The 9192-nt window shown below is 36.6% G+C and overlaps 1 pseudogene; it reads right to left on the bottom strand.

Annotated features, from left to right (window-relative positions):
- Window positions 1-6409: 6409 nt before the first annotated feature.
- Window positions 6410-8892, bottom strand: LOC101564923 (annotated as a pseudogene).
- Window positions 8893-9192: the final 300 nt, after the last annotated feature.

Raw genomic sequence — 9192 nt, 5'->3', positions numbered from 1 at the left:
TCTCAAAGTCTCAAGGGTACAAAGCTATAAAGATATCATTTGAGAAGAGAGCCCCAGGGCTCTCTCATATATATACATATGAGAACTTGTAACATCGAGTTCCATGACATGTTGCACCCTACTTTATAAAAACAAAACTAATTGAACATTCTTTATCTTACTTTCTTTTGTCATCTTCATTTTTCCAGTTTCTAACCTTGTACTTAGAATTTTCCAAACTCAGGACCTGTCAAGTTGAAGTAGATGAGAATTTGATTACTGAAAAGATTAGCACAAAAATGAAGCATATTGTCTCCTTAGCTTAAAACCTGATCCTCAGGTCTATATTTTTGCCAGTACCATGTTGATTTTATCACAGTAGCTTTGTAGTATAATTTCAAGTGGGGGGGCCTGCTCATTAGCTCAGTTGTTTAAGTGCCTATTCATGCAAATGCAGTCAGGCACAGGATACCTTGGTTTGATCCCCACTTCCACCTGCATTACCAGACCTGCCTTTAAGGCAGCCTAAGCTAGAAAAAAAAAATCATTGTAATTTCAAGTCAAGGATTGTAATGCCTCTTGCATTGCCTTTGTTGCCCAGGACTGCCTTTGCTATTCTAAGTTTTTTCTGTTTCCAAATAAATTTTAGGAATGATTTCTCTAGATCTATGAGGTTTGTTGCTGGTATTTTGATAAGGATTGCATTAAATCTGTATACAAATTTTGGGAGTATGACCATCTTCACAATGTTGGTTCTTCCTATCCAGGAGCAGGGAATATCTTTCCATTTTCTGAACTCCTCTATAATCTCTTTTTTCACAGAACTATAATTTTCATTGATTAAACCTCAGTGCCTAAAGCAAACAAGCTACCTCAGTCCTGAGGTAAACCTCCCGTCTGGTTAAACTCAGCTATTAGTTGCTAGGAAATCTTGTGTCAAATGTTACTAACTTTGCAAAAGTATAAATAAAAGACTATTTTATTGTGGGGAAAAATATATATGCATACACAAAATAGTTAGGATAGATATACAGCTGCTTTCTCTTACCTCATTGAGAAGAAAGGTTTGTACTAATATTGTTTAGACAAGGTATCACGTCTCCATCATGTCCTCTGAATAACTGTTATGAAGGCAACAATATGCAATGTATTAGTTATTGTAACTGTCCTACTAACCTGTTTTGAAACTGTTTCACTGCTATTTTATCTTTTTTTCCTCATTAAAATGAATAAAAACCCTGAAAGTGTAAATAAAATCTGAAAGGTGCAATAGATATACTTAAAGGGAAAGGAATTGCACAAAAAGAATAAACAATTGGAATGAGGGGAAGGAGAAAAGAAAGGATAAAAAAAGAAGGGAAAAATCCCATACTTATATACACAGGATAGCTAAGATGGTTTTTGAAGGTAGCAGTTAGTGCTTAAAACTTTTACTTTGTCCAGTTTTACATGCTTATATCTGGTAATCTGGGCAGCTACACAGAAGACAACAATGTGCAGTATAACAACCAATGTTGAATGCCTGTCATCTTGTGGTTTATTTTGAAATTGTGTATTGCTTTTAATGTCTTATCTATAATTTTTCCATTCTCTTTAAAATAAAAAATATAGGGCTAGGGGAATAACTCAGTAGAATAGGTGCTTACCTGGCAAGCACAAGGTCCTGAGCTCAATCCCCAGTACCACACACACACACATACACACACACACACACACACAAACACACACACACACACACAATATAGATATAGATATAGATATATATATAGAGAGAGAGATTAAAAAGCAAAACAAAATGAAGCCAGTAGCCTACAGCAACACAACAGAAATCCTGGGAATCACAGATATCCCACCATCAAAGTCTCAAGGGTGCAAAGCTATAAAGATGGCTTTGAGATCATTTGAGAAGAGAGCCCCGGGGCTCCATGCTTGAGAAGTCCACCTAGGTAATTGGTTCCCAAGAATACATTTCTCTGTGCTCAGCAATTTAGGGATTAAGAGGCCATGATTCAGGCATGTCTGACTATTATTCAACCAGGTGGAAGACCTTGGCATCATCTATTTGGTGCTGGTTTTATAGGCATAGAGAATACAACAGTTATGAGGTCCAGGAAGTTTACACTCCAATTGCCCAAAGCCTGTTGGGTCAGGCAGTTCAAAGGGCAGTGTGTGGCATTATGTGAGTGAGGCTGAAGGTGAAGTGAAAGCCCCAAGAAGTTGGAGAATCCAGGAACGTAGGATGTCTGAGGAAAGCTATGAGGCATGCACAAGGTCAGCCCACAAGAGGAGCCATGAGGGCCACAACTGTGGTAGGTATGGTGCAGCCCTACCCTTTTAAGTTTCTGTTTTGCCATAATTTGCCCTGGGTACAAGTCTTGGAATTAAAATAATCAATGCTTGGCCTGCTGGATTTTGGTCCTGCTTTGATTCCATGGGTTGCTAGGCCCTATTCCTCCCTTTCAGAATGGGAATGTTTACACTGTGCCATTGTATGACATCAGTATTTAAGTTTCTTCTTTATTTTTGCTCATAGTATTGTAAGCAGCTAAGTCAGGTAGAAATTAGCCATTTAGCAGTTTACCTTAGCATTACTTGGGCAGTGCATTTGCTTCCATACTGACTACAGAATGTTTCTTCGGCAGGTGTCATTTTATTGTAGATGTCTAAGTTAGGCAGAAATATTATAGGTGGTCAGACAGGGCTAGGTTTTTGAAGAACTCTGCAGAAGATTACAATACATTACAACTGTGGATGGAGGTAAATTTATTGAAGGCCATGCCTCAAGACTGTGGTAATCCATACAGTGGAATATAATTACTTATTTTAAACATGAGTTGCTGACTGACACGAAGATATATAGAAATCTTAATTATGTATTAATCAGTGAAACAAATCAGTCTGAAAATACTATATGCTGTGTGATAGCAACTCTATGATGCTGCAGAAGAGGAAAAAATTGTAAATGTAGTAAGACAGTCGGTGATTGCCAGGAGGCTGGGAGAAAGAAGTTAGGTAAGGATGAGTAGGGTGAGCACGGGAGATTTTAACGGCAATAAAATTATCATATGATATTGTAATTTTATATTGCATTGTTCATTTGGTATAACAGAGAAAATAAACTTCAATTTACCTTTGCACTTTGGCTAATAGTATGCTAATTATATATCAGTATTGAGTCATCAATGAAAACTAAGATTTCACAGTATTTTAAGATGATTATAATAAAGGAAACTGGAGAGGAAGGAGAAGGGATGTATGTGAACTTTGTATTTTTGATAACCTAAAAATACTCTACCAATTATTTTTAAAGATGATAATCTAGTCCTGATTAATGAATAAAAATAAATATATTTGTGGAGAAATTATTCCAGGTACTGAAAATAATTCAGCTATTAATTGGGCTCTTCAATTCAGTGGATGTTTTCCTAGGATTGCATCTTAATATGTATTTCACTAGAGGGGTATTTTTTGCTAAAAGCATTCAAGTTACATTAATGCACAAGTGACACAACCTATCAATGTGTAGTGACAGGCACGCATGCTTCTTGGTGAGAGTCCTAATCAGTAAAATATCACACATGTTCTAGAATGTGAGTCACTACTGTATATGGGCAAGAATCTTCTTTGCTTAACTTTCTTTGTAGATCCCAGCATAAAACCTTACTCATGAGAAAATGAATGAGGACATTATCCCTTTCTTTGCTACTGGAGAGAAAAAAGAACATAAATATAGATATAGTTAAGTAAGGGTGGTGGAAAGTGAAGAACTTCCATAAGAAGTTCTAAACTGTATATTATAATGGCAATCAGAGGATATGCAACTGATCTCTTTTTTGATGGGCTGGGATCACCATTATAAACTTCAATTATTGGCCATATCTCAATAAAACTAGGACAGCACCAAAATGTCATACACTTTAACACTGGTAGGTCCTTTTGTTATCTTGCCCTCTTTCATTTTTCTTCCTTAGCTGCTTTACAGCAATCTCTATGGTCATTTCTTATATTATTAATAAACTTGTCTTGTGTTTGACTGTGAGGGTATTTGCCAGAGGAGTGTGTGAGAGGAATTTGTGGAGTCACACACTAAAAGCCTCCCAGAAAGCATGGTTAGAGATTCAAGGACAACTATATATAGGTCCAAGTAGAATCAAAACACACTGCCTTCAGGAATGAATGCTCTGGCTCCTCCCCATCCTCTGATTTATCACTTATGTTGGCCCTAACATCAATCATGCAACACACTATCCTGACCTTCCCTTGACTTTCCTTTGTGCCCTAAATAAATTCCAAAATACAAGTCTTTCTTTTAGCCTTTATTCTTGTTTCCTGGTTCTATCAATAAATAGCCACAGCAGCTTCACTTCAAGGCTGTCTATATGAGACTTTCTCAGGCTGAGGAGCCTTGGTTAAGGGCAGTTCCTGTGGGCCTTCTTAGAGTTTGAATTGGACCTTGATCTGAAGAATCCTTCAGCTTTTGCACTGTGCCGTGATCATAAACTATGCCACATGACTTTGAGAAAGCTGCTGTGAGTATTAATCATGACATCGACTTAACTGGGTAAACTAACTTCTAGCAGATTATGAAATAGTTCTAGGTAGGGGTGTGTGTGTGTAAATGATTGGTAAGTAGGCCCGTAAAGTGAGGGGAAAGGACCCATCCTTGTTGGACAAGGCATCAGTCAAAAGGCTCATAACTTGGATAGAATAAGAAAAGAGAGAGAAGAAAGTGTATGTCTTAGAAAAGTCTCCCAAATCAGCTATGTATTTTACTGTCATCACTTCAAATATCGTCTTCAGCTTCCTCAGGCTTCCAACACAGGTGCGTAACAGTGGTGCTCCAGTGAGCTTCCAGCCCTTCAACCTTGGGCTGGTGCTGCAAATCCTTTATCACTCTTGCTTCCGCCCTGATTTACCATTCTTGCTTCCAGATGCAGTATCCATCCTCCTAGGCTGAGCCTTGGATTCTGTTTCTCTAGCTCACAGATGACTATTGTTGGCTCTCCCAGCTCTGACTCATAAGTCTATATAAATAAATCCCTTTGTGTGTTTACATATTTTCTATGAGTTCCTTTCCTCTAGAGACCACCATCAACCAATACAGTTTCTTATTATATTGGGAAGGAAATGGATTTTGGATTTAGACAAATCTGTCTTTGAATTCTAGCCCCACACTGTATCACTAATGCACCACTGAGAGAGTATTTTAAGCACCATATTTTTAAAATGGATATTATAATACTAATCAAGCAAAAAGATTGAAAATATAAGAAAAGAGATGATGATGTGGACAGTAGGTTTGCAATACAAGGAAACTGTCATAAGAAAGTAGGTTTCATTCATTTTAGAAATCTGTGCTTTCAGCCCATTTTTTTTATTGTTTATTTCACAAGGCGCCTAAACATTTGATGCATTAAATTTTCCTGATTTTTTTATTTCTTTTCTTTTCTTTTTCTTTTTTTTGGTGGTACCAGGTATCAAACTCAGGACTGTACACTTGTCAGGCAAGCACTTATTCCACTGAGCTATCTCCCTGGCCCCTTACTATTTTTTTTAAATCTTTATTCATAAACAGAAAAACAAAGTTCATGAATTTGATATTTCTTTTTAGAAGACACAAGATGAATTATTTTTTGCATAGCTCATTTTAGGACTCACTCTTGATTGGTGATATCTAAATCATAGTTCTACACTTACATTAAATCAGTATTACTTTTATAATTTAACAACCTAGTGTTGTCTTCCTTGATTACCATTTAATATGATTTCTTACTGAATGTTTAAAATGAATGACTTTTATGCTTTTTTTTTTTTTTGTATTTTAGAGAAGGGTCTACAAGGTGTTCAGGGTTTAACTGCTAGATTGGACTCTAGTGATCCGCCTGTTTACAGCCTCCCAAGAGCTGCGATTACAGGCACGCATCACCATGCACAGTCTTAATTGCTGTCACAGCCTGCCCCGGGTGCAGGGCTGGCATGGCAGTTTCGGGAATTCAACCCCAGCCCCTGCGCCTGCTTGCAGGTGTGTTAGTCCACTGAGTTATTTGGCTAGCCCTTGTGCTCTTTAATAGAAAAAAAAAAAAAAAGAAAGAAAAGAAAAAGAAACTATGTTACCAAGCAAACCGATGATATTTCAAAAGACTTTTTAAGGAAGTTCATAAAGGAACATAATTTAATATTTGCCAAAACAAAAATAAACCAAATTATTTTTCTTGGTGAGCTCACCAAGTTAAATTTCTGCATATGATTACAACCAATATTTATTTACAATAACATTTGAAATGTGTAAGCTTCCTTTAGCCATTTTAGACTGAATTTTATTATGCTAAGTCCCTGACTTACGAACAGCTAAGTTGTGAATTTTCACAGGTGAACCAACCTCCCATTAGGAACATTCCCAGTGTTACACTCACATGTCTGCCTTATCATTTTAAGGTAACAATGAAAGTAAAAATAATTTACAGTATTTATTCCCAGGGCTTTTCAAAGCACAAATTAGAGCTCCATGGCCTCTTATGGAGTGACCAAAAATAGACATCCTTTGGGAGTCTACTGGAAAACTGGCAGTTATGAGTCAGGGAATCTCCTCTGTTACATAAGAGTACATCCTGTGATTAATGTTACAAGAATCTTTAGTAGCATTCACACAAAACCCTGCTCCAGTGCCAAAGCCCCAGCTATTATCTTCTCCTTTACTCTTTTTTTTTTTCTCTAATGTATTTAGTATAAGGTTTACAGGGTCTCATTACACAAATCAGACTCATAATGATCTTTCTGTTTTCAGCCTCCAAGTGCTGGAATTACAGGCACATGCCACCATGTCCAGTCTCAGTCACCATCTCAGCGCACCCCGGGGGTGGGACTGGCACAGCATGCCAGGGATGCTAGGGATTGAACCCAGTTCCTGCATCTGCTTAAGCGGGCACTTTAATCCACTGAGCTATCCAGTCAACCCTCTATCTTCTCCTTTAATATTGCATTCACAAGAGCTGGTATCTGGAGTGATGACAGCAAGGCCATGTTCTAAAAGGCAGCTTGATGATAAACAGATTTTAATAGAAAGTTTTGTTTTGTGCAAGTTAAATCAGAGAGCCAGTACAGGGTAGGGAACTTTCTAGCTTCTGCCTTTTGTGGTAAGCAGACAGAAAATTTCATTTTACAGGGCCTGAGGAGGTAGCTCAGTAGAATAAATGCTTTCCTGGTAAGCGCAAGGTCCTGAGTTCAATAACCGGTACCACAAAAAAAAAATTACATTTTAGCTTCACACACTCATGTTCAAAAACTTTCTGCAAACCCCCAAAGCACTTGTTGCTGGAAATCTGCTTTAATGCTGTGCTTCTCCTGTCTAATCAGTATCTGCTTGTCTCTAACCACAGGACAGATGAGCCTCTGGCGATTTGGCGGCAGTGGTGGTAACACATCTCCCTTACTGTTGCTACTGACGTTGCTGCAACATTTAAAACTCAAGACTCTCTTTTCTTAACTTGTTTACTTTCTGACTTTCTCTCTCCAAATATAGTCCTTTCTTCAATAAGTTAATGCAATAACATCTGATTCATGTGTATGCCTGTCCTGTATGAATAATCATGCAGTCATTTCTCTCTTCTAGCATCCCAAAACATTTTTCTGGATTTGTTTCTTTGGTTTCTCTCCTCAAGCAAAGGGTGTTTTAGTTCCTTTTGGTTCCATGATTACAGAGATCAGAGGAGGGTACTTACTTCAAATACACTTTGCTGATTGAAGAGCATATCGTTAATGCACTCTCTCCCAATTGCCTATTGAAATACCTCTCAAGAAATGAAAAAAAGAAAATAAAACAAAAAAGGACAGAAATACCAGTCAATCTTTTGCCTGAATCTGTGTGAGTTTTCAACTTATCAAATGTCCTGAAAGCTCTTTGTACATTTTTAATCAAAGGAAATAAAGCAATTCTGAATGTCCAAATATAGGTAGAGACAACATACACTGTTTTACTGTTTGTCATTACCTATTGAAACCTATATTTGTAGATTTGTCAAGAAAAAAACCTTACTATTTGTTGGCAGTACAAATGCTAACTCATGGAATATTTTGATATGACTAAACAAATAATTCTAGAAGCAGTAGAGACATGAGAATCTCCTTTTCAGGAGCTTACAGTTCTATAATTGGTTTCCCTGACTCCTAACCCTAGATCCATCAGAAATTACAAAGCACAAGGCTGTACTGTAATTTACAATGAATCTGTGATTTAGAACTTAGACTTAGTTTGGAAATGAAACTTAAAAGAAAGTTATCTTCCTGGCAATCTTCAGATAGATGTACCTTTGTTTGTACAAGTGTTTTGCCTCTCACCCACATTCAAACCTATTACCCTACACACCGAATGGGTGCCAATGAGCAGTAAAATTTATGCTATCCCTGTTTTGACATGCCCCATACTCAGAATGATAAAATGTTTAACATCAATTTCATTTCAATTATATCTGAATTCCAAAACAGTAGAGCTAGCAGCCAGTAATGCTCCGAAAGTTTATACCTACCATAAAAGATAATTTCTAAATTATTTTGTATATTATGAAGAAAATATAATGTTCAATTACTTGTATAATTTAGTATTTACACTTCAAGTTACTAAACATATTTCTTCTTTTACCCCTAACATGTATCAAATATCTTGAAAAATTAGTTTGCATATTCAAGATAGTTATTAGGTAAATTAGAGGTCATTCCATTGAGAATTGGTATAAAACCAGTTAGGCTAGTTATTATGATATGAAACAAAAATTAAACACGTCTCAATTTTATCTAAGTTAATAAATATCTAGGACAAGATAAAACACTGGAAATATTTCTTTTGAAAACTTTTTTATCAATAAATTTTTGGACTCCATAATCTTTATGTTTCTTATGTGTTCACCTTCCTTGGTCCATGTACATAACACATCATAATTCCTGTTTTTATCCCTTTTCCTGCCCCCTTCCCTCTCACTATACCTCTTGAACTTTTTCCCATTCCTATTATCTATTTTTTTATTTTGCTCTTTATTTATAATTTGAGTTTGCTGTATCAGAGAAACCAGTGACATTGAAGGTTGTGTCTGATTTGCTTCACCTAATATTATAGGCTCCCATTGATCCTTCTTCATAACAGAGTAATAATGCACTGTGCATACTACATTTTACTTATTCTTTCTTCTGTTTATGAACATGTAACCTGCTTCCAAGATTTAG

The sequence above is a fragment of the Octodon degus genome, unplaced genomic scaffold, assembly GCF_000260255.1.
Source record: "Octodon degus isolate 3935 unplaced genomic scaffold, OctDeg1.0 scaffold00169, whole genome shotgun sequence".
Taxonomy (NCBI): Eukaryota; Metazoa; Chordata; class Mammalia; order Rodentia; family Octodontidae; genus Octodon; species Octodon degus.
The sequence above is the reverse complement of the archived record's forward strand: the minus strand, read 5'-3'. Positions and strand labels throughout refer to the sequence as shown.